The sequence below is a fragment of the Amborella trichopoda genome, chromosome 9 (genome assembly GCF_054954075.1).
Source record: "Amborella trichopoda isolate Santa Cruz 75 chromosome 9, AtrichopodaSantaCruz75HAP2 v2.0, whole genome shotgun sequence".
NCBI lineage: Eukaryota > Viridiplantae > Streptophyta > Magnoliopsida > Amborellales > Amborellaceae > Amborella > Amborella trichopoda.
This window is the reverse complement of record NC_142344.1, coordinates 46500632-46527580: the sequence shown is the minus strand read 5'-3', so window position 1 is coordinate 46527580 and position 26949 is coordinate 46500632. Positions and strand designations below refer to the sequence as shown.

Sequence of the window (26949 nt, the reverse complement as noted above, 5' to 3'; positions counted from 1 at the left end):
ATAACAAGCCCATGTTGAACTTGGCCGATCTTGAAATAAACTCAAGGCATACAAAGGAATGCCCCTTTTCTTGCATTTTCTCGCCCTAAAAAGATGGGTTACAGGCTTTGGCATCCCGTGCCCAATGGTCATGATCCTTCGATGCAGGCTAAAACAAAGGCCATGCTCAGTGACATGGTTTGTGGATGTTACAAGATCCATAAATTGGATAGAATGAAATCGATATCCAAAACTCGGTTAAAAACAGTAAGGCACATGAAATCAGTCAAAATAGTAAAATCAAATGAACGCAAAATGCATGATGGACACCAGTAGAAGGATGAAACACACCCAAACCTCTACATTAGCCCTTCAAACTGTGCTTCTCACTCTTGCCTTTCCAACTCTCTATGATCGCCTACAATAAAAAGAAATAGGCCTTAGAAATTGCTTCAGCACTGTATTATAAACCAAGTTGCTAATCAATTAATTAAAGGTAAAAACCACAAAAGACAAGAATATTTATTAAGCGTACCCTCTTGCTAGTTTCTTGCAACTCCCCTGCAAGTATAAATTCATCCAGGATCAAGTATACCTGAAAATTTAAAGCTGGTTATTACACATGGGAGTCTCCAACTCTAACTTATGATCGTAAGAACATCTGCATTCCCATTTAAAATACTCGATTTCTACCAATGGAATTGCAGAACACCTTATTATACACTGATGCATGATATATGTGCACATGTGGTAAAATTTGCCTTCATTGGTGTTTGTTACTAAAGACATGGAGGCCCATACATGCCGTGCGTGCACACACACTAACGAGAGAGAGAGAGAGAGAGAGAGAGAGAGAGAGAGAGAGAGAGAGAGAGAGAGAGAGAGATTACTATATGATGCAAATCAATTCAACATATCATCATAAGAAGCATGGTCAGTGATTATTCAAGCCCACTGCCTGTCTCATATGCAACAGCCAGAAGCTAGAGATGAAAAAATATGAAATTTGAAAATCTTTACTGACCTTATGGAAATTAAATACCAGATCTAGCTCACACACATTGCTGAAGAAGTGATCCAAGATCTCCACAAATAAATTAATGCTCTCCAGGTAAGCTAGCACATTATCAGTGATATCAACACAAATGGAGAAAAACAATCCCGCATACCGCCTGTAAATAACCTTGTGGGTGCGAAACTGCAAAAAATATAAAATGACTACCTTCACTGGCTTATGCAATACGACATAGTGAAGGCATTAATATTCATAAACACATGCAGTTGGCATTCAAGATAATAAAACTCATAGTGGACTAAGCTGCCATCAAAGAAACACCTGAAATGGCTTTTTTTTTTTTTGAAAGAGAGTACCTGCAATAGCAATTTTCTATGATAATGTTATTCTATGATAACACTGAAGTATGAGACCCTTCAAACTTTAGCAACAATGATATATAAGATGTAGCCAAAGTAAATTTGATGTTAGCATACACATTGGGGGTGCAAATGCGTGACGCCGGCCTCAAAGGCCTTGCCATATGTGGGCTGGGTTTGGGTGCCTTTATAGGGGCCAGCATGCCCTTATTTAAGGCTCGTTAGCTTAATAGGCGGGGCCCAGGATTTAGTATTAAGGGCCCATCAATGGGCCCTTATTTTTTGTTTAAGATGTTAACTTTTTATTAATGAAAGTAGAGTACATGAGAGAGGTCAGGCAGTCACAAAAGTGGAAGCACCGGAACCACAGAACGAAAAAAAGAAAAAAGAATTCACAAAAGACTCAACCGGTGATAGCCATCTGTTATGGTTACAAAGTCAGTGAGTCCCTTGAAGTAAAAGGGCTGGGTCGAACTCTAGAGGTCGTTGGCAGCAGCCGCTTCTTTAGCCAGGGTGTCCACCTCTTGGTTGGCCTCCCTCCAAGTATGCTTCCAGCAGACAAGAATATCCCTGCTCAGGAAGTTAATCTCCTCAAAGATGTGAGCCAGGGACCACGGAGGTGGAGATGACTTGGATGCTCACAATATAACGTTCTTGGAGTTCCCTTCTATAGTGAGGGAGTGAATGCTTAGGGTTTGGATGAGCATGCTTGATGTCTTCTACCAAGCTATGGCCTCTGCTTCCGTAGAGTCCACATGGCCGATAGGCTTGGATATATAGAGCACAGTTGAACCAGTGTGGTCTCTAAGAATGGCTCCAATGCCTGATGGGCCGGGGTTTTCGAGAGAACATCCGTCAACGTTAAGCTTGAGACTTCCCTGGTCAGGAGGAATCCATCGGGGGTTCCTCGAGGGACGTTTTCTCTTGTGTTGTAGGACCGAAATCCAATCCTGGACCAAAGCATTAGAACGAACCCCTTTGAAGAGGTCTAGGAAGTGGAATTCTTTGAAGAGGAATTCTTCGAAGTGGCTTTATGGAGGACCCCACTAGAGTGGAATTCTTCGAAGAGGTCTAGGAAGTCCGTTCTGAACAAGTCCCAAAACGCTTTGAAAGTTGCTACAGGGAACCTATCAGAACTGGGGGCCATGTCCGATTCCAAACTGGAGATGGCTACCAAGATTTTAGTTTCTGAGAAGGGGCGTTCCAGCCAAGTAGATTTCTCGGGTGGCAGGGAGAGAAAAGACAGATCCCCCATGGTGGGTCTTGGGCCCGTAGGGGCTGAGAAAAATTTCAAGAAGTAATTCAAAATGGCTTGTACGATTTGTGAGGGCTGATCTAGCAGGATATCATCTACTAGGAGATGAGTGATGGTGTTATCTCTTCTCCTACAATTTGCAGTTTTGTAAAAGAAGCTTGAGTTCTGGTCTCCAGCCATCAGCCATTTAATTCGGGATCTTTGGTGCCAAAAGATTTCCTCCTTCTTGAGGGTGGCCTGATAGTCTACTTTGAGTTGCACTCTACTCAAGAACTCATATTCTGATAGAAGCCTTGATTCTTCCAGTGAGTTAAGATCTTGTATGGCTTGGAACTAGTGATTCTTGCAAAGTTGCTAGGCAACTGTGAACTCCACGAGTTTAGGTTGCTCTTTATCAGTTGTAACTTACGTCGAAGTTTAAAACCAGCCCAACCAACGACCTTATCTTCCAGAGCTTGCCACCAAGAGGTGAAAAGAGTGGGGAAGGAAGGTTCTTCTAGCCAAAACAATTTGAACCGAAAAGGTTTGACGCCTCTAACAGCAGGATTGGTGTTAAGAAAAATGGGGCAATGGTCGAATGTGGGTTTGGGTAGGGCAACCACATGAGTTCCAACAAGGGTATGATCCCAATCCATAGAGGCGAGGAATCTATCAAGTTTTGAATGATTGGGAGATGTGGAATGGTCCGACCATGTGAACTGGGCACCTTGGATGGGCAAGTCAACTAGGTTGTTCTGGAAGATGAAGTCTGAAAAAGAGGACATGGCTGGAGTTATTCTGGAGGATGAGTTTCTCCCATAAGACCACCTTGTGACATTAAAGTCCCCTCCAAAACACCAAATGGGGTGTGGTAAGGCAGCCACCAAGTTGAGCTCATCCCACATCTCTTGGCGTCGGGCCCATAGACTACAGAAAATTTCCAAAGCAAGCCGTCAGAAATTCTGGCCAGCAGAATAGAGACTGAGAAAGAGGTAGTGTGGGTAGAGATGAGGGAGTGGGCTGAGGGATCCCAAATCACCCATATCCCACCTGAAGCCCCTTTTGCTGGTAAAGCGGCCCATTTGCATGGGCGGCGACCCCATACTTGTCGGACGAAGAAGAGAGAGGATTCAAGGATCTTTGTTTCCGTTAAAGCCAGGACGGAAGGTCGAAATTTTAAGCAGAAATCTTGAACCGATTGTTTGTTGTGGGCCAAGCCAAGCCCTCAAATATTCCAAGAGAGAACAAACATTAAGCTTATGTGGTTTGAGATGCTAAACGAGGTAACCTACGAAGCAATCCGTCCACAAGTAACACCACTGGAATAGCTGAAGAGAGGGGAGGGGGGATGGAGGTTCTGCCAAAGTTGACAGAGCATGCGAGGTTGGAAGCCTCCCTACTAGGCCCTGGGCTATTCCTGGATCTGGTTTGAGTGCTAGCATTAAAGAACTCATGGAGCGATTCTTCTGGGGCAGCATAAGGAAAACCCATGACCATGAACACCTGGTAAATGTCTCCTTGAGCTGCGTCCATACGATTGACAAAGTTGGACTCAACAGAAGGCAGAGACGGGTGATCCTCTGTCGTGTCCTGAGAGACCGAAAATTTCGGAGCAATTGGAGAAGGGGTAGCCTCTGGAGAGAAAACCTCAACAGGAGATTCTGTGACTGAAAGTCTTGGTAGATCGAGCAATGGCCAGCCAGCTTCCAAGGTTGGTCTAAAGAAGGTCGAAATCGAGCCTCGAGGGTCCTCCTCAGTAGGGACCTCATGATTCAAAGTGGGGGATTGAGAGATAAGGGTGAGTTCGATGATCGTGGGTGGAGAGAGCAGAGGTGGGTTAGGTACAAGAGAAGACCTAGACGGAAGAGGGCTTCCAAGTTGGGGGCGGGAGCCCAAGATTGGGTCTTTGAGGAAGGAGAAGGAGGGTCTGAATACAATGAAGGCAAGGCAAAAGGAGAAGGCCTTCGGAAAACTGCAGGTGGAGGGAAGCTGACCAACATCAAGGAGGAGAGAGGATGGGGTTCCATAGCTCCGGTTGAGGCCTGGCTGGAAGCCAGGGGGTAGGCGTTTGGCGAGGAAGACTCGAGATCAATGAGAGGGGGGAGAGAGGTGATAGCCCTGAAAGGAGGTGATAAACCAGAGATGGGTTGAGGGTTGGAGCCGAACAGAGAGAGGAAGGGAGTCTCTACCAACGGTGGAAGAGGTGTCGGAGGAGGAGTGTAAGGGTGATAGGAGGAAATTGGGAAAGGGAAGCTTGACGTAAGGGCTGAGGGAGTAGGTGGGGGAGGCAAAGAAAGAGGGATGGAATCGAAAAAGAAATTACCTAGAGGGGCTACATCTTCCACTTGTCCCCCAAAAGAGAGTGAAGGTATGATTGACGAACATTGTTTCAAAACGCGAACCGCCTGGGCGGCAGCTAAGCTGTTCAAAAGGCTTGGGCGCATCGCCCAGGCCTAAGCGGCCAAATTAGGAGGGTATCCTCAGGCACCTGCCTAAGCACCCGGGAACCCACCTAGGCACCCGCCCAGGAGGCTGCCCAGGGCCTACGGCCGGCCCAGAGGCGGAAATGCCTCTCATTGAGGCCATTTTTTGGTCATTTTTTTTAATATTAGAAGTGTAAAATTGTGGGTTTTAGGTTTCAAATGAACCTAAAACCCATTAGAGGCTATTTTAGAGAGAATAACACCAAAAAAAAAATATATTTTACTAGGCCTCCCAGGTTTTAGGCGCTCGCCTAGGCGTTGGGCGGCCTGGATCCCCCCGACCGCCTAGCACTTTTTGAAACACTGCTGACGAAGGGTGAGGTATCAAGGTAGTGTGGGTAGAAGGTCGTGAAAAGACTGAGGATGCCACATGGACTAGAGAGGGAGATAAGGCCTTAGAGAGAGGGAGCGGACGAAGGTCAATGGCAAAGAAAGAGGGAGGTGAGTAGTCAATGACATTGAATGAAGGTGTGTGGTTTCCAAGAAAAAAGTTGGCAATGGCCGTCAAGGTGGCTTTCGGGGCGTGAGAAATGTTACCGTCGACCACCTTTACAGCAAGCATGTTGATTGAGGTCAAACCTTGAGAAAGGGACGACGGAGGTGGAGGTGGAGGTGGAGGTGGAGGTGGAGGTGGAGGTGGAGGTGGAGCTGGAGCTGAAGCTAGAGCTGGAGGAGGAGGAGGAGGAGGTAGAGGTGGCGGAGGAGAAAGAGAAGAAGGGGGAGACGGGTTGTATGGCGGATAAGAAGGTTGCGGACAAAGGGTAGGGGCGAGAGGGCCAGCAAAGGAGTGGCCCTTCCGAGGAGGTCGGACGAGGCGAGAATGACATTTATGGGAGACCACCGTCCAATGGTCAGTAGCGGGTGGCACAGAATTAGGAGTGGTGGACGGATGGAAGACAAAGCGAAATGAGGTAGGGGAAGCAGAGGACCACAAGATAAGGACTTGAAAGTAAGTCCTCGAGATTTCATGCTAGAGGGATGAAGGAATGAACTGTGGGTCCAAAACATCAACGATCAACCTTAAAGACCTGAGAGGGAGACTGTCCAAAGATTGCCAATGGACAGCTGCAAATGCTCCACACGCATCCCCAATGGCTCTAAACGTTTCGACACACTAGGAATGAAGAGGAGTGCAAGTGGCCATGATCCAAATCTTTTGACACCGGAACGCTCCAACTTCTTTAGTCCAGCGAGAAAGGGACAGACGGGCTCCGTGAAAGGGTTGAGGACTGGTTCTTAATGCTGCTTAAGCTCTCTCCGCATACGGGGAGGAGAAAAAGTAGGAGCCCTTGGAGAGGGCCCTGTAGGGCAGACCAGGTTCTTGCTAGAGTTTTGAAGCCCATTTCTCGATCCCCTTACTATCGTTTCTCTGGGGGTTGAAGGTACCCACCAAGGAGGTCTGAAGCTGAGCAGCAAGGTTGGCGGGAGTGACAGAGGAGATGGGGATAAGTCGCAGGGCTGCTGAAAGGAAGGGCGAATGGGTGGAGGTGGGTACGATAGCAATTGGGGACCCCATGCACCTTGTTTACTCTCTGGATATAATGTCTAAAGTTAAGGTGTCAAATCTATGCATCTGCTTTTTCAATGGGCCCTTATTATATGATTTTCCAGGTCAATTGGGTGCAAATGGGCCATGCCAAAATTTAAAGCCCACCAGCTTACCAAGGCTGGCCCAATTGTATCCTTATATACACACACATTCACCAGAGTTACATTTTTATTTTCTATTTCTTGGGTATCAGGGCTGCCAAGCAATCCATAAAAACAAACCATATAACACATTGAAGAAACATACTCATAATTTCTTTTTGAATAAGTTGACTATTGTATTAATACCGTAAATGAGTACAACTAAAAGCACATACAAAAAATAGGAAACCCAGTATTTGGGTGCCCTATACAAAAACCCATAAAGGGCCCAAAAAATGCTCTACAGTAGATACACAAGAGGAAAAGAAAGAGAGGGGGGGGGGGGGGGGGGGGGGGGGGAATGCAAGCTTAAAAAATGCCTGCAATTCCCGTGGTAGAGTTAAGACTTGCTCCTTCCCTAGTTAAAGCATCCGCAGCCTCATTGGCTTCTCTAAAAACACAGCTCCAGGTAACCCTAAAGGTGCTAGAAATTTGAGAGATTTCTTCAAAGATGGTCAAGTCTCCAGGGCCATGGAGTTGCCCCTGAGGCCAAAGTAATAATGTTACTAGATTCACCTTCAGCTACCAATTTAGTATTCCAGCTAGGGTCAGTCTTTGAAGCCCTTCAAGCAATGCCCTGGCCTCCGTAGTAGTGGAGTCCGTAAATCCAACAAGCATGGAGAATGAAAGGAGGGTAGAGCCCTCAGAATTTCTAAAAATTCTCCCAGTGCCAGAGGGCCCTGGGTTGCCAAGAGAACAATCATCGAAATTAAGTTTGATTTGCCCATCTTCCGGCGGTCTCCACAATGAGCAGTGAGATATACTAGGAGCTGTCTGGTATAGGAGTTCATGCCAATTGTAGTGAAGATGGACAAAGGAGAAATTTTTGTGGAGTTTTTGGTTTCTAGCCCAAAAGGAATTCAAGGTACGACATTTGCCTATCAAGTAAGGGATGGGAGCTACCTCCCCCCCCCCCCCCCCCCCCCCCCTAAAAATTCTGCTATTCCTTTCGCCCCTAAATTTCTGTTATTCCTTTCTAGCTAATTGTCCACAAGATAACAGCAATAGAGGCTCTCCAAAGGAAATAACCAGATTTACTCCAAGGAGTATGTAGGTAGGTGAAAAAGAGTTGAGGGATTGACTGGGGAGTAACCCAATTCCATTTGCAAAGGTTGAGCACATTGGACCAAAGGGCTGATGCTACTTCGCAATGGATGAAGAAATGGGAATTTGTCTCTTCAGCTCAAAGACACAGTGCATCTGTTAGGGAGGGATAGGCTTCTTCTCTGGAGTTGGTCAAGTGTTAAGGGCCTTTCGTGGAGGGTAGTCCAACTGAAAACTTGGATCTTAAGGGGGTTGGACAGGAACCAGGCTTTGGCTGCAATAAAGGGGGTGGCAATGGTGGGAGAGGGAAGCATGGTAGTAGCTCAATAGAATGAGGCAACAGAGAAGGTCCCTGATGAGGCAGGTGGCCAAATGATTTATCTTCCCCAGACAAAGGAAGGAAAACCGAGTGTAGGCGGGCTGAGAGTTCCGAAAAGTGTCCAATCTCTTGATTAGTGAGGGGCCTTCTAAAATTGGGGTTCCAAGTTCTAATATTCCCTGAGCAGACAAAGCATTCGGCCACCGTAGAGTTAGGATATAGGGCGAGCAGAAGAGGGTGGGGAACTATTCTTTAAGAGGGTTGCCACCAATCCAAACGTCACACTAGAATGAGATACTATTACCCAACCTTGGGCAATAACAGACCCAGTGGAACAATAGGCTACAGTAGTGTTGAAGAGACCTCCAAAAGCCTGATATATTGCCAGTAGACCTACAGGAGGTTAGCCAAGTGTGAACTTGGTGGCAATATTTACAAGAGATGATCTCTCTCCGCAGGTGGTTAGGTTGTGTGGCATACGCCATCACCATTTGCATAGCAGGGCTACATTGATGGCTCTTAAGTTGCAAATACCTAGACCACCTTGGGATTTAGGCATTGTTCAAAAAAAACAGACCGCCCAGCGCCTAGGTGGTCCAAAAGGCCTAGGCGCATCAGGCTTAGGTAGCTAAACTGGGTGGTGGTCCCTAGGCGGCTGCCCAAGACCTGTGCCCCGCCTAGAGGCGGAAATGTTTTTTTTTGTTTTGATTTTTTTAAAAGATATAGAAGGTTAGAAGGAGGGGTTTTGGGTTCATTTGAATCCTAAACCCACAAGAACACTTTTTAGAGAGAAAGAAATATCCAGAAAACTACATTTCATTTGATCGAAGTGTCTCAAAGTTTGGAGTTTGAGCAATCAAAGTAAGTGCAAAACTTTATTGTTTAGATTGATTGTTTTATTTTGAGATGTTTTCCTCAAGAGTTTGTCGGAGTGGAGATCCGGGTTGGAAACATGGATACAACCCGAATCCAAATGAGAAAAATTGCGTTAGATGCAATTTTTGTGAAAAAGATACAAAAGGAGGCATAAACCAGTTTAAGAAGCATCTTGCCAGTATTAAAGGGGATGCTGCCCCTTGTAAAAAATATTCCTGAAGCTATCAAAGAGGAAATTAAGCTGTATATAAGTTATGCAAAATAAAAACAAGAACAAAATCCTTGTCATAGATCTATTTCTGCTACTTCTAGAAGAAGTGATCCGAGTTGGAACTATGGGTACAACCCAAAACCAAATGATAAAAATTGTATAAGGTATAATTTTTGTGAAAAATATACCAATGGGGGTATTAGCCCATTCAAACACCTTGCTGGTGTTAGAGGTAATGTTGCTTCTTGTACAAATGTTCCTGAAGCAGTTTGGGATGAGAGTAGACATCTTCTGAATTAAGAAGAACCAGAAAAGGTTGAAAATAAGCCTTGTTCTATTGAAGAATCTTCTCCAGGTTCTAGTCGGAGTGGTGATCCAGGTTGGAAGTATGGTATAACCTGAATCCAAGTGATAAAAATCGTATTAAATGTAATTATTGTGGAAAGGATACTAATAGGGGCATTTATCAATTTAAAAAACACCTTGCCAGTATTAAGGGGGATGTTTGCCCCCTGTAAACATGTTCCTGAGGCTATCAGGGAGGAAATTATACAATATTTGAGTTCAGAGAAGCATAAAGAAAAGGGTAGAGCAGCTAAGACTCCTAAGGCCACATCTGCACAGACTGCACATACTAGTAAGAGGAAGGTAGAAGAAGAGGAGAAAGAGGTCATTCAAACGAAACAGTGGAGGACAAGCATTATATTGAAGAGGGAGATGACTCTGATGATGATGGCCTCGACTTTGATACATATGATGAGGCTTGCCCTATTGATATTCCTTCTGTTGATGATGATGATGACGACTGAAGACTCTTGCCTCTTGGTGCTGAGTGTTGAGTATTGACTGTTGTGTTGAGCCATGAGTGTTAACTTTTGTTAGACTGTTTATATTCTAATTTTTTGTATATTTCTGTTGTGTTGAGTGTTGACTTTTATATCCTACACTTGTATGGTTTTACAGTTTATTGTTTTAACAATATGGATTATCAAAATTCTCTTCTCGATGTCTATCTCTTTTTTTTTTCAACTTGGAATATGTATTTGGTAATTTGGTACCTGAAACGGCGTCAACACAAAGTTAGAACTTTGGAAGAATGCCTTAGAATCCAAAGGATTTAAAATTAGCCGAACTAAGATAGAGTATATGGAATGAAAGTTTAATAAAAATTGGAGTAGAGACGAGGAAGCAGTTAAGATTGACGGCCAGGAAGTACAAAACAGACCGCACTTTCGATATCTTGGGTCGATAATCCAGGAAAATGGAGAGATTGAGGAAGATGTCGCACACATAAGTAGAGCTGGGTGGGCGAAGTGGAGATGTGCAAATGGAATTTATGTGATCGTCGCTTACCAATGAAGCTGAAGGGCAAGTTCTATAGGACAGTTGTGAGACTAGCTTTGCTCTATGGGGCAAAATGTTGGGTGGACAAAAAACAATATACCCAAAAAATGAGTGTAGCGGAGATAAGGATGTTGAGAAGGATGAGTGGCAAGACAAGAAGGGATAAAATTTAAAATGAATCCATTCGGGAGAATTTAAGTGTGGCACCAATAGGGAATAAGATGAGAGAGAGTAGACTTAAGTGGACTGGCCATGTGTGGCGTCGACTAAGTACAACACCTGTTTGGAGGAGCGAGCTAGTTCAAGTAGAAAGATTGAAGAGGAAATGGGGTAGGCCCAAAAGGGCGTGGTTGGAAATAGTCCAAAAAGATATAGGGACATATGACCTCACTGAGGGTATGGTCTTTAATAGAGCAGAATAGCGGACCAAGATTCGTGTAGCCGACCCCAATTAATTGGGAAAAAGCTATGATGATGAATGGTCGAGTCTTGGCAAACCGAGACAATGAGGTAGCCACAAATAAGTGGAAGGGAGGTCGTCTACTACGTAAACCCTTTGGTCAACTATGCTCTGAACTAAAGGATTGTCCAAGACAATACCCATCATTTTAGATTTCACCATATTAACTCTGAAGCAGGTCGCAAACTCAAACCATTGGAGGAAGAGTAGCAGGCAATCAACTTGTCATTGGGATGCATCGCAAAAGAGGAGAGTATCGTCTGCGTATTGAAGGTGGGAGATGGATGTACTCGACCTTCCAATGTTGAAGCCAGTAAGAAAGCATGCTCGGTACATTCTCAAAATGGAGGTGCTAAACACCTCAGCCACTATTGCAAAGAGCAAGGGTGACAAAGGATCACCCTATCGCATGCCCCTAGAAGCCTGAAGTATCCCTTGGGGGAGCCATTAATGAGTACAGACAAAAATGGATTGGAGATGCATCCTTGAATCCATTTTCTCTATTTAGCCCTGAAGCCCATTTTAGGGAGAGTCTCATCAAGAACCTTCCAATCTATATGATCATATATCTTCTCTCAGTCAAGTTTTGATAACGAGGCCTAGGATTTTTTTGAAGGTTTGGGACACCTCTTGACTGCCTAAGTATCGAGTAAGATAGGACGATCGTCTGAAGTAAGACTGGGAAGAACGGAGGAGTGAGTCCCAGGGAAGAGATTGTCCCAATCTAGAGAAGTGAGGAACCTATCCAATTTAGATAAGGTGGGATTGGGGGAGTAATTTGCCAAGTGTCTTCCGCCCCATGCTCATAATTGCTTCATAGGAATCAAGATAAATCTTTCTTCTAAAGTCCTACTTAAAAATTAGAGCTACAAATGTTTCTACATCAAAGGTGCTCAATGGATTCAACGTACAACTCCCTTTCTTTTCATACCAAGTATGGATTCTCAATGGATTCAACTTACTACTTCCTTTCTTTTCATAGGAAGTATGGATTTTCCCATTCTAAGCACAAACAATTTAGCTTAACAAAAAGACCCCTAGAGAGTGAACCAAACAGGTCATTCTCGAGGCAAAAGAACTAAGGTGGGCAGATATTACATCAATGCCAAAAATTTGAGGCCCAATATGATCCTGAGTAGTTACTGAAGAAAGGAACTGGAAAGGGGTCAGAAACAACAAACACAACACAAGAAAAATGGAAACCAAAAGTAATGAATTACCACTTATTACATTTGATACTTCCTAAAGGGGTCGTCACTTGGTGTGACGGTAAAAGGTTCGGGTAGCCAGCGCAAGAGGATTCAAGTCCTGAGAGCAGCCAATTTGTGCATAAAAAGCCAAAGATTAGGATCGTTTCCATCTCACCCCTCCAGGGACCTTGTGTAAGCAAGACCAGCACCGGCTTACGACCCTTCCTTTTTCTTTTTACATTAGATACTTCTGGTATTGAATTCTGGTCATTATTCTTTTAGATTGGATGTTAAAACTCAAGAAAGTTGGATGATAAAGCTCAAAATTGAATTGTACCAACTAAGTTATTGAGGCACAAAAACAAGTTTGTCTCTCACACTATCATGTTGTATTGTTAATTTTACGTTGTGACTTGACTATTATATGTTATCTCTCAGCCAGATCCATTTGTTTCTTTAATTCTATATCTCATTAACCTACATCAAGTTGCAATAAGAATGTCATAACATAGCCTATGAAAAGAAAAGGGAGTTAGCATTGATGATAAAGAGAATACCACTTATTACAACAATGCTTCTAGTTTGAATTCGGGTCTTTATCATTTTAGGTTAGATGTTAAAAAAAAGAAACTTTATTATTATTGAACTAGGTAGCCATACAAATATTTTGTTCTCTAGCATTATCACATCACATTGCAAGGTTGTCAGAAATTTAGAAGGAAGGAATTGTTTTTGTGAAATGAATGAAACCATGCAAAAGGTACCTCAAGTGTATTAGAAGTTTCTGTAAATAAGTGGACAACTTCTCTAATCAGCTCTAAAGGTCTCAATCAATCCAAATTTGAAGCAAGAATCAAGTCTTACAATACTAGGTTCCAATTCCAGTTAATGCCCATAACTTATTTCAAATAGCTCTAATGGGTTATCCCCAGTGGCAGCCCAACTTAACTCCAGTTTAGGCTGTTAATAAGGACCATTTATTAGTTGTGCTGAGTACCACTCCAGCAATTAAGACATTTCAATCCTACTGCTAATTTTTATGGACAAATATCCTGCTTACTTTAACTCTAGGCGATGCTACACCCTTCACCATGCAAATGCTCATAATAGGTTGATCCATAGCTCTTTGGATCTCCCAACCTAGCGATCCCGCGTTGGAATCTCCCTCCAGCACTTTGGGAAAGGGATCTTCAAGGAATTTGAACTTTCAAATTTTAGGATCCCAATCCTGATTATACGGGATATCGATACCACTACTGGGGATCTAAATCCCCACTTTAAAGGCCAAGATAAAGATCAAGCTAAGTATTTTCTTTGTTTATAGCCAGCTACCAAATGTAGTTATATTTTCATACGATTGCATTGTTTGTTGGCTATAAATAAAGAGATACCTACTTTAAAGAGTATATAGAGTTATAGATTATATATACTTTAAGGTCTGGATCAAGATCCCCAAAAGTTTGGGATCAAGATCCCAAAAAGTTGGATCATGGTCTTCAAAAGGTGGGATCAAGGTCCTAACATTTGGGGACCTCAATGCCTAACATATGCTCAGATGATGATGATGATGATAAATGCCTAACATGTGCATTATCCAAAGATGCTCCCAACCATATGGATTTTGTAGCCTTTCACAATCTCCAACCTTTTATCCTGATGCCATCAACTATGGGCTGATCTCAGAGCCAAAATGTGGGGCACAAACAAGATTTACATATAATGATCAAGTTTCTAATTTGTTTAATCTACCAGTCAAAAGAAGATTCCTGGTATGCTCCATAAATTTTTGCATTAAAAAAGCTTTAGATCATGGAATGCTTGGAGTTGCCCAAAACTGGAACCCATGCCAAATATCAAAAAGTCCCAACAAATAGATGAGAAAGTTTGCAACATTGCTACCAATATGGTAACCCAAACATGGGAGGTTGTGAGAGAGAAAAGATATCGACTCTGGCAATGGCACAGATGAGCCCTAGTATGTAATGAACTCTTGTTATTATTGAAGCTACTTGATTTAATAATAACTTAAATCGTTGAAGCGTGATCACTTCTATGAATAAGACTTCGAGATTCTAGATTCGTAGAGGTAAATTCTACTCAAAAATAAAATTTGACTATTCTTATCCAAGGTTTTGACGTTTTATCTCTTCAGATTCAGAAACATATTTTTTGTGTCAACCCAAAAATTAAATTCATCTAAGTGCTAAAGAAACCATAAGCTCTAGACTCCATGATGTTGTAATGTTTATAATAGTAACTAAAAATCTTTGAAGCATGATCATTTATATGAATAAAACTTCAAGCTTCTATATCCATGTTGCAAAATTCTAATTAAGCATAAAAGCTAATGGTTCTTATTCAAAGTTTTCAAATTTTATTCTCAATAAGATCTTTTTTGCCTCAACCTATAAAGGTAATTGATCTAACTGATAGGGAAACCATAAGCTCTAGACTCCATAAAGTCTCTAAAAATAGCTAATGAGCTTAGACCTCTTAGCTTTCTCTGTCTATTTCTATTACAATTGAGTCATAACTAATACGATTCCTTCCAAATTAGATAATTTATCTAGGAAAGTGAACTTGTGATCTAACTCCATCGGGCATAACTTCCCCTAATTGCCTATGTTTCTTAAACAAAAGTAACATAACCATATACAAGAAAATTGTCTTAGAATCCCAAAAACTGTAGAAATCCAATAATTCAACAAAGGTAGAAAACAACAAGGCAAATGCATGAAACACATGTTTAATCTCCATTCACAAATAAGAAAAATGGGGGTAAAAACTCAAAGAGCTACTGACCTACACAAAATTTGTGAATTTCGGGTCCCTATTTACGACCAATCGGTGAACTTGCAGAAACTCAAGTGAATGAGATTTAAAAGGTCCTGAAATCTGAAGAAAATTCACAGAAGAAAAGAAAGGAAAATATTGGAATTTATACCTCGTATTCAACTTTGTGCTCCTCAGGCTTCTCAAGCGGAACATAGTATTTTGCAAGACGCGTCTTCCCTTGCCTGTTCTGGAGCAATATAAAACGAATTTGCAAAAACCAAATGCATTCCGATCATTCTGTAAAACCAGACACCATTTCCTTGAATAAAAAGAAGGGGAAAAAAAAAAACGTGTTTTAATCTTAGGTGGAAAAACACTATATCACATCACATTCAGCTTCAAAAAAAAATCCAATTTTGGTTTCAGCTGCAAAAAAAAAAAAGTCAAATTCCTTCCAAGCAATGGTTTAAAAACCGGATCGGTGATCCGGATCGGGCTTTCCAAAAACCGATCCGGATCGGCGAATCGGCAATCCGGATCAACGAATCGGCGGTCCGGATCGGAATCGGGTGAATCGGTCAGAATAAAGCTTCAAAAAAATCCGAAAAAATTATTAAAATTCATTATAAATATTGTTTTTTAGGAATTCAATAAAAAATGAGGGTACTCCATTAAGAATTTTCATGTTTTTGGATGAATATGCGAATATTGATATGTTCTTTCCCTGCATGAACCGCCATTCAACATTTAATTTACATCACACAAAAGGATAAACATAGAATTATCATGGAATAAGTATATCAACATACATGGACAACAATAAAGCATAAAATTAATAACATACGATCTAAAAATAAAATGATAGACGACGTTGTTGTTCTTCTTAGTCACGCTGGTGCCATTGATTGAATTCGTTTGACAATTCATTGATTCGATCTAAAAACGAATCATCGATATTAGCGGACGTCTGACTATTCCCAAATCCCTGAGTGTTAGTGTTTTGTTGTGTTCCCAGTCCAAAATCCCCGAAGCTTGTCCATCCTTCATGCTCACCTGCACTGTCGTGCTCATCCCTACACTGTTGCTGTTGGGACTCGATATGTGAATAATATGGCTGGGATAGGGTGGCCTCAGAATCATCATCTCTCTCATTTTCTCTTAGACCCCCTTCCCACTCTCCCTCATTAGGTGCAATATCATCGACATATTGTGGATACATTGGCTGGCTGCTTCCTCTTTCATGCCGCTCATCAGTTTCTTCAATATCTTCATCACCGATAGCCTCAAGGAACGCTCTCTTGTGCAACATTGGCTCCTCCTCTTCGACTACCCATCGGTCTGCTGTGTCTGTGACGAATATTGTGTCTAAGTCTATCGGCCCATAGTCTTCAAGCTTCCTTCTTATTTGTCGCTCTCTGAGGTTTAAATTATAATGAACGTAGACTAGTTTATGAAGCTTCTCAGAAGCGAGTCGATTCCTTCTAGTAGTGTGCAACCATTGGAACGTACTCCAGTTGCGCTCACAGCCAGTAGCAGAACATGTCTGGGAGAGCACCTTGATTGCTATCCTCTTTAGGTGAGGTGCATCAGTACCATATATCTCCCACCATTCAGCTGGATTAAAATGTAAAAAGCATTGTAAGGCCAAGAACAATTCATAAGATTAAATATATGAATAAACAAAATATTAGCGAGGGGATAACCTGGATCCATCATAGTTCGAGAATTTTTGACAAGTCTAGTTCCGAAGGATCCTATAGCATCCCTATACATAGCAAGCTAAAACAAATATATTACGTTTTAGTGCATTATTCCTCACAAATATAACAACTCAATGAAGTTCTTACCCAAACATTAAATAATACCTCTTGTATTGCTGCTACTTGGTTTCGATGGCTTCTCTCCAACCTTGCAATAATGTATCTGACCCCTTCCATAATCTTGTGGGGTTGTTCAGGTGTCAAATAGAAAAATTTTGGGTTGAAGTAGTAACCTAAAAAATATATAGGTAGAAAAATGTCATTTACAATTTCATAAAAAAATGATTTAAACTGAAACATTGTAATGATATAAATATATATTTATCAGCATAATGAATTGGACGTCCGAATTTGGTGTTCCACCTCTTTTCTATAATCTCGATCACTTTGCTAGCAAAATTACACTTCTCCCCAATAGCTGATTTCGCCCTCTCAATACCTTCATAAAGGATACCCATGGTAGCTTTCTTATCAGCATCCACCATTCTTAACACCGTGACCAAAGGGGCAGTGGCCTCTACAACACTGGAACATCGAGACCAGAACAGCCTATTTGAGATTATGTCATCCACTTTTACACCGGTACTGGACTTCGAGAGGCGGTCATTTAACCACTCTTCACAAGTAAACAATCTCTTTAATGCACCTTCAGATTGTTGAATGGAGTCCACAGCTAAGTAATCGGTCGCAAAGCGGGTTATGGCAGGCCTGATTATCTCTTTTTTCTTAGAGTGTTCTCTAAACAGAAATAATATTTTCGAGTGGTTGTATATAAATCTCGACACCAACCTTGCTTCATCTGGAGTCTCCTTCACAATTTTGATCTCACCGATTTCCTCTAACATAAGATCGATGCTGTGTGCAGCACACGGGGTCCATACTAGATGCTTCCTCTTATCCATCAACTTGCTGCCCGCAGAAACACATGCACGCGCATTGTCCGTAATAAACTGGACTACATGCTTATCCCCCACCTCCTCCACTATCTGATCATATAGTCGTACGTAGAAGTTTGCATCCTTCTTCGTCCCTGATACGTCTTTGCTAGACAAAAAAGCTGTACCTTTTGGGGAATAGGCCAAGAAGTTTAAAAACTCCTTTTTGCTAACTTTATTCAACCAACCATCACTCATGAGAGTAATTCCTGTCCTTGGCCAACTCTGTTTATATTCTTCAATCCACTTTTTAACTTCCTCTACCTCTTCATCTAATATTGGCCCACTGAGCTCATATGCCGTCGGGGGTTTTACCCCGGGCCCGGCTCTCTGGATTGCACTAACCATAGGTGGAAAATATGGGCTATTGGCTGCATCAAAGGGAATCCCTTTATCGTAGAACCATTTACCAACATATCTCCCTAACATGTTTCTTGTACCTTTAACCATGCCTTTTAAGGTCATCTGTTGTGACTTAGGCTTTGAGAGAAATGGGTCTTTACGACCATGACCTGCAATACTGGCACTCCTAGGTAACTTAGAAACAATTTCTTCAACAACTGATTCTTCTTGATACATATTGCCACCAACCCCTCCATACATATTTGAGCTGGGCCCGCCATACATGCTCGAGCTGGACCCGCCATGCATATCTTAACTAGGCCCACCATGCATATCGGAGCTAGGCCCACCATGCATGTCTGAGCTAGACCCACCAGGCATTCTAAACCCACATTCCCTCTGATATTGTTCATGTAAACTCAATCTTGTGGCCATGTCCAGCTCATTATTATATTGCTCTTCTAGGTCATAATTATATTGCTCTTCTGTATCATTCCTGCTTGATGGTGTCTATAAACTAGCTATCTCCTCATTCATCCTATGTTTGGCAATTTTTTTACCTTTGCTAGCATTAAGAATTGCCACCATCTGTTTTTTTACATTACTAGGGACACTAGTGCATGCAGAAACTTCTCTCTTAACCCCTGCCAAGTGTTGCTTGAACCTATGTACCCCACTACTTATCACTCTTTGACAGTAATTACAAATAATTTTGTCTTTCTTGTTGGGATCAAGTCTGACCCCATGTTGCCATGCAGGGTCTTCTGTAGATCTTGACATGATTCAACTGTTTTAAGATGTAAAAAGTTTAAATTAACCTGACAGTTCAAAAAGAAAAATAATCACCATATGTAGTGATAATATGTTGCGGTAGTTCATGTAGTCATATTCGTTGTTATTTGTTATTGCAAAATACCTTTTTTGACAATAATATTTTCGTACATATCAATTACAAACATTTAGAATAATACAAAATGCAAGCTCCAAACATGGCTACAACTCAATTATCAAGAACATACATTTTTTGCATTAAAAAATTAATAATAAAAACAATTCTTCAAAGAGCCGGCTAACATCAGTCATTCCAACTAAAAAATCCATGAACAACAGATAAAAAAAATACAGTTTTGTATTGAAAATATAATAACATGCATTTTTTTGCATAAATAATCCATCAACATACAATTTTTTCAACAAAAACTTTAACAATAAAAATTTAAAATATGGTTTAATACCTCATGATAATTAAAACCTTGTCACGATTTTCACATCTTTTCGGAAAATCATCAATTTTCAAAAAATTCGATCATGGAAAAAAAAAAAAAAAAATTACAGCAAACTCAAACAATAAAAATTAAAAATTGGGTTTAAATGTTTAATACATCATGATAATCAAAACTTTATCACGATTTTCACATCTTTTCGAAAAATCATCATTTTTCAAAAAATTCGATCATGGATAAAAAGAAATAAAAAAAAAAAAGTACAGCAAATTTTCAAAAAATTCGATCATGGATTAAAAAAAAAAATTAACAAATTTTCAAAAAGTTCGATCATGGATTAAAAAAAAAAATTCATAAATTTTCTTAAAATTCGATCATGGATTACAAAAAATTCGATCATGGATTACAAAAAAAAAAAAAAACATAAAAAAACAAAAAATTCGATCGTGGATTACAAGAACAGAAAAAAACAATTCCATCATGGATTACAAAAAATTCAATCATGGGTTACAAAAAAAAAAAAAACACAAAAAATTCGATCATGGATTACAAGTAAAAAAAACAAACATTTCGATCATGGATTACAAAAAAGTCGATCATGGATTACAGATAATTCTATCATGGATTACAAAAAATTCGATCATGGATTACATAAAATTCGATCATGGATTACAAAAAAGTCGATCATGGATTACAGAAAATTCTATCATGGATTACAAAAAATTCGTTCATGGATTACATAAAATTCGATCATGCATTTCAAAAACAAAAAACAAAAAAAAACAAAACATTCGATCGTGGATTACTAAAAAAGAAAAAAACAATTACATCATGGATAACAAAAAATTCAATCATAGATTACAAAAAACTCTATCATGGGTTACATAAAAAACAAAAAACAAAAAATTCGATCATGGATTACAAAAAAAAACAAACATTTCGATCATGGATTACAAAACATTCGATCATGGATTACAAAAAATTCTATCATGGGTTACAAAAATAAAAAATAAAAAATAAAATTCGATCATGGATTACAAGAAAAAAAAACCAACATTTTGATCATGGATTACAAAAAATTCGATCATAGATTACAAAAAATTCTATCATGGGCTACAAAAAAAAAAAAAAAAAAAAAATTTGTTCTTCACAGAGTCGTTTTACATAAGCGATTTTAACTAAAAAATTCACCTCCAAGTGAATAAATTACATCCAATTGACTATATTTTCTGATAAACAACAATATAAGGAATCAAAAACCTAAATTTTTAACACATTATTTCTAATATATCATGAAAAATCAAAAGGCGGAAAAAAAAAAAAAAACAGCGGAATTTGGTTCCGCAGACATCTCACTGTTCATATCAAATTTCTTGCTGTAATTGACCAGATTACGTAAAATTGAAAATTTTAAATCATACTAGACACAATAAAGATTAAAAACCCTAATTATTGAACTCATTTTGTTCAAAATATGCCGTGAAATAAATCAAATGGCGGAAAAAAAAAAAAACCCAAAGTTCTTACCTGTTTTTGTGAACCGAAGCCTTCAATCTCCAAAAAAAGTCTGTTTTTCTCAACGATTATCACAAATTAGTAACAAAAGCTTTTGATTCACAGCTTTAAGATCAATATGCTTATAAATTTTGAAAGATTCATGCCCTATTTGGCATGAAATTTCAGAAATGGCGGAAACCCTAAACCCCGAATTTTTCTTGATCCAAAAACAACCAATTTTTCCACCATTAAATCCTTGAAAAAGCTGAATAAAGCTGTTTACAGCCTGCAAAACAGATCACGTGCCGAAAAAAACAAAAAAAATGATCAAAAAATGACAAATTTGAAAAAAATCCGTGAAGAACACTGTGCAACCCTTGTTCTTCACGGACTCGCCGATTTCGCACAGTGAATCGGCGAGTCACTGTGCGGAATCGTCCGGTTCTCTCAATTCCCGGTTTTTGAACCGATCCGGTCCCTTTTTTGTGAATTCCGAGTCGAACCGGGCGAGTCCGGTTCGACTCGGCGATTTTTAAAACGCTGCTTCCAAGGCATAAAAAACTCAAATGAACCCCAAACTTCATTAGACCCTTCTGCGTCATTTCTTACTAGATTTATAACAAAATCAGAATCAGAAACCAATAAATAAGTCAATTAGCAACAAAAATAAGAAGAAATTACTGGAAAATCAAAATGGGGAAGCAAGAGATTGTCCGAAAATAAACACCTAACGAAGAAAGGGTTTAAAGCCTAAATTACCATGGTGGATTATAAACAACTCGTGCTGCCCGTTCAGAAAAGGGGCAGAAATGAAATCAGAGCCATTACAGATGCCTCCTCCTTAGATTAAAACGCCATGCATGAAGCTGGAAATGTCAAGGAAAATGCTATGATCCATATGACTAGGAAACCCCATGGTTACAAGGAAAATGCTATGATCCATATGACTAGGAAACCCAATGGTTACAACTTACAAGTGTTTTCCGCCGTTTAATAAAATAATGGATGATGATGATCACTTGTTCCCCTTGGTCCAAAGAGATATTTAGAATAAATTTATTTCGGGAAAGTTTTGTATAAAACCCTAATTCTTCTTTTTATTTTATGGTAAACCCTTTCTCTATTTTTCTTTCAAATGGTATAAGAAAATCCCTAACGATCACCGCATCTCTTATCTCTTTTTTCTATCTTCTATTGATTTTGACCATAAAAATTAGTCTCAATAAATCTTTTCTATCATTTCATACCAAAAAAAATTTTAACCTTCTTTTTTCCTTGCAACCCATTAAAAAAGTTATTGGGTTGAAATGGTATAAAAAGATTTATTCAGACCAATTTTTATGATCAAAATCAATAAAAGAGGGAGATAAAAAATGATGGGGCATGGTGAAATCTTTAGGGGTTTTCTTATGCCGCTTGAAAGAAAAATGGAAGGAGGGTATACCATGAAATAATACGAGGAACTAGGGTTCTATATGAAAATTTTCCATTTTTTTATTTAGATTTATTAAAAAATTATAGGTACCACCGATTTATGACCTCTGGCTCCTCCCCTAAAACTTCGGATGTCACATTATTAACCTTAATATTGTTTATTTATTTCCCTCATCTCCCCAAGTAAAAAAATAATAATTTTAAACCGCTTACCCCCATTCCATTTTGACCCATGTTTTCAAAACGCGATGTCCAACATGCTTTGGTTCGACACAAAAATGTAAGGGACCAACTTGTTCCTATTCGATATAAAATGTGGGGGATTGACTTTTCATATTCAAATCTGCCGGTCCGACACAAAATGCGTCGAACTGGCTTATATTGAAATTGTGCTAATACAGCACATTTTGTGCCATGCCAAGTTCTTTATTTAAGTTGTGCTAATACCGTCTTAGAAAGAGAAAGTGGGACACGTGGGTTAAAATAAGGGTAGTTTGATAATAAAAAAAATAGAAATTATCACAAATATACATTAATTTTTGTCTATTCAGTAAAAAACCCTCAACTTTCTTAAACCTCTCTCACACCTTTTTTTTCTTCAATTTTGAGTGTTTTTTTTATCAAAATAACCTTCACAGTAGTCATATTACCGTGAAAGGTCCTTTAATTACGGTAAGAATTAACCCATGTTATACGACAATTTTAGGACCGTAAAAACTAACCTATGTTATACAGCATTTTTAGGACAGTAAAAAGTAACCCATGTTATACGACATAATAAGTATCGTAAAACTTAATCCATGTTATACGACATTTTAAGTATCGTACAAACTAACCCATGTTATACGGCATTTTAAGTACTGTAAAAACTAACTCATGTTATACGACATTTTAAGTACCATAAAAGCTAACCCACATTATATGGCATTGTAAGTATCGTTAAAACTAACTCATGTTATATGGCACTCAAAATGCGTAAACTCTTTTCTCCTGTTCATATTTATCTCTTTCTTCTCTCTCTAATTCTTTTTAATATTTATGTCTTATTTCTCTCTCTAATTTTTTTTTTTATTTCTTATTTCTCCGTCTAAATCTTTTCTCTCACTAACTCTCTTTCTCGTTCTACTTTTTACATCAACACAACAAACACGATTCCAACAAGATACAAATTTAACTTCGTCTAATTTTCATAGGGGATGGGATTGAAGGGAGTTTTTATAAGGGATGGTAAGGTACATACAGGTTGTTATACAAATCTCCTTGGAGAGAGAATGAGAGTTAGAGAGAGAAAGAGAGTTAGAGAGAGAAAGAAGAGAAAAAAGAATTAGAGAGAAAAAGAAGAGATAAATATTAAAAAGAAATAGAGAGAAAAAAGAGATAAACATAATAAAAAGAATAGAGAGATGAAAGAGATAAATATAAACAAATGAAGGAGATAAATATAAACAGTAGAAAATAGTTTACGGCATTTCGAGTGCCATTTAACCTGGGTTAGTTTTTATGTTACTTACAATACCATATTACATCGGTTAATTTTTATGGTACTTAAAATGCCGTATAACATGTGTTAGTTTTACGGTACTTAAAATGACGTATAACATTTTAGTTTTTATGATACTTTAAGTATCATAATTGTGCTTGACGATAATACGATTAGCGTGAATGTTATTTTGGTCACAAAACGTCAAAATTGAAGAAAAAGGGTGTGGGCGAGGTTTATGAAAATTAAAGGTTTTTTTTTTAAATAAACAAAAATTAGGGTATATTTGTGATAATTTCCTTAAAAAAAAGTTAGCCTTTTTGGTTTAGAGGGTAGATGCAAAAATAAATAGTATTACAGTTAATAGTTTGATACCAATAATTGTTTTCTATGTAGTTTAAAGCTTCATCAAAGGGCCATCATAGCTCTATTAAGACTCTTATTGTTCCAACAAGTTAGAAGACAATCATGATTCTCTCTTAGAACCGTCTTATTGTTCCAACAAGTTAGAAGACTATCATGATTCTCTCTTAGAATCGTGATGGTTCCTATGAGTTAAAAGGCATCACGGTTCTCGTAGAACCATGATGGCTCCCATGAGTTCAAAACTTCAAGATAGTACACATTTAACAAGTGGATTTATGAGTATTATGGACCTATTTGACCCCGTAATGACCTTCCTATTTTTTGCAAAAAAAATATGAACAGTAAATTTTTTTGGTATGAATGAGGTTTTCGAAAACATTAGGGTTTTTCAGTTTTGAAGCAACAGAGATATTTTATAATTTCCCAAAATTGGGCAATCCTTTATTAATATTTTGACAAATTTTACTAATAGAATACAACTGAATTTTATTTATTTATTTATTTTAAGATTAATTGCTAGGCTCAAGAGTTTACATGACCAAAAGTCCTTGTCCTAGCAATATTCTCGGTTTGTGTCTATCATGGAGAGAGCGAATAAACAGTGGATTCCCACGACAGCAATGATCAATGGGAAGATTGCTAAAAATCCTCAAAAATATACATTTTAGACACTCTATCCCCACCCTAAACTTTACTTACTTATTTTCTCAAAAACCATCTTTTATAACTAATACCTCCAACTCAAAAAGTTACATCTTTTCTGACGAAAATACCCTCCCTTCACATGATAAATCATGTTCAGATCCGAATAAAAGGAAACGTCGTACTGCTCAGTCTGGCGTACTTCAAAACATCGGATTGCCCCTACAAAATTTCGGACTGCCATATCAAAATACCTGACTGCCCCTTCAAAATGGCGGACTGCAACTTCAAATGCCCGGTCGTGACTTCCAAATGCTGTACCGCCCATGCCAACAAAAAAATAATCGCCGGACAACCACCATGAAACGCTGGACTGCCACCATGAAACGCCGGACCGCCCATTCCAACAAAAAAAAATGGTCGGACCATTTGTTCAAAATGCCGAACCGGCATCTTTAACGAAAATAATTTGTTATGTGAGGGAAGGGTAGTTTGGTCCAAAACAAGTGAACTTTTTGTGTAAAGGGGTATTAGCTAGAAAACAAAAGTTTTTTGGGGGAGTTGCTAGGAAAAGTTGGGTGGCGTGTAAAGTGGGTAAAAAGTCCATCTTGGGGGGGTTTAAGAAATTTTCCCAAGATCATTTGCACATATTCAAATATGTTGGGGAATCCTCTAAATTCCTTTAAGACCCGTTTGGGTACATGAATTTTGGGATAGCGGATTTTTAATATATTGGATATTACTAAAAGAAAAAAAGTTTTTATAGAGTCGAGGCTTTAAACAATCAAATTAAAGCCCACCTCAAAATTTTCACTAGAAGAGGTTGTTTTGATGCTCAAATATCCTCAAGTTGATCAACTCGACATCAAGATGTATGGACATTGAAAAAGATGGATTCCAAGTTTGGAAAAAGTTTATACAAGGTTGCAACCTTATATGTAGAACTACGGATTCACCTCAAAAATCCATCGGAAAAGGTAGTTTTAATGTTAAAAACCTTTGATTGATCATCTCGACATCGAGATGTATGACCATGAAAAATAAAAAGATTTTAAGTCCCAGAAATAGTGCATTTTGCAACATATTATCCTCACTGTCCATTTTCAAGATTTTCATATGTTTATAGATCTACTTGAATTTAACCATTTTTTAAATTTAAATTTTTATAATTAGATATAAAAATACTTGTAACACATTTTTGGACTGTCAATTTTTAATATTTTCAAGTTTTCATAAATATGCTCAATCTACAATATTTTTGAAGCTTTAAATTTTATAATTAAAGATGAAAATATATTTTAAGGCTATCACAAAGATTTCCAGTATTGAAACCGCATTTCTCGACATTCTTTGAAGGTGCGTGCTACTTTGATTGTTTAGAGCGTCGGCTCTATACGAACTGCTTAATGGCAAGTATATTAAAATTTCATAAAAATTAAATATTGAAAAATCACCTAACTTTTCTATAATTTCATTTCGCAAGCATCTACAAAAAACCTATAGGTAAAGTTCTATAGTACTTCACCTACACCTCATCACCGTCCAAAGTTCATCACAATGTCACAGTTATCCTGTAGTATTTGAATTTTTATAATTATTATATTAATTAAATTTATCTAAAATTTGGGACTCGTATACATATGACCAAATCACACCAAAATAAAATATTGAAAAAATAATAGTCATAAAATAAAATGATAAAATTACCCCAGAAACTTTATAGGAGTATTTTGCATAATTTTTATCATTCAAATTATTTGTTTTATATTTTATTCATATGTATCTCACTAAGGCACATATACTTACAAAATTTCAGATAATTATGATTTGTAAAAAAGTTATTAAAATTCAAACACTATCATACTTATGTGAACGTGTGATAAACTTTGAATGGTGATAAAGCCATAGGTGAAATACTGTAAAAATTCACTTATAGGAATTTTGTAGTGTGTTCCTTTCATTTCCACACTAAAATATATTTTTTTGAATTTCCAAAGCCCGTGGATTCCACTCATCTGCCCCTTGGCCTGAAACTTATGGTACATTTGGTAGGTATTGAAATTTTAGAGAGAGAAAGTACATGAAATTTTTTTAAGAGAAATTATCTCAAAATTTTTAGAGAAAAACTATCTCAAATTTTAAATTTTAGAGAGAGAAAGTATATTAAAAATTTAAATAGAAGAACTCTATCAAATTTTAAGGAACGCATCTACTTAAAATCTTTTAGAGAGATAAACTGTCTCAGAATTTTTAGAAAGAGAGAAACTATCTAAGTTTAAAGTTTTAGAGAGA

General features: G+C 38.6%; 1 long non-coding RNA gene across 2 annotated transcripts; it reads right to left on the bottom strand.

Moving 5' to 3' along the window:
- Positions 1–49: 49 nt before the first annotated feature.
- LOC105421294 (uncharacterized) lies at positions 50–15429 on the bottom strand. 2 transcript variants are annotated; one of them, XR_016041675.1, is made up of 4 exons: positions 15148–15429; positions 1004–1177; positions 515–574; positions 50–397 (listed from the first exon to the last, which is right to left on the bottom strand). It is a non-coding gene; the product is annotated as an uncharacterized LOC105421294 (long non-coding RNA). The 2 variants fall into 2 exon arrangements; XR_016041676.1 differs by lacking the exon at positions 15148–15429 and adding an exon at positions 15006–15136.
- Between the last annotated feature and the right edge of the window lie 11520 nt (positions 15430–26949).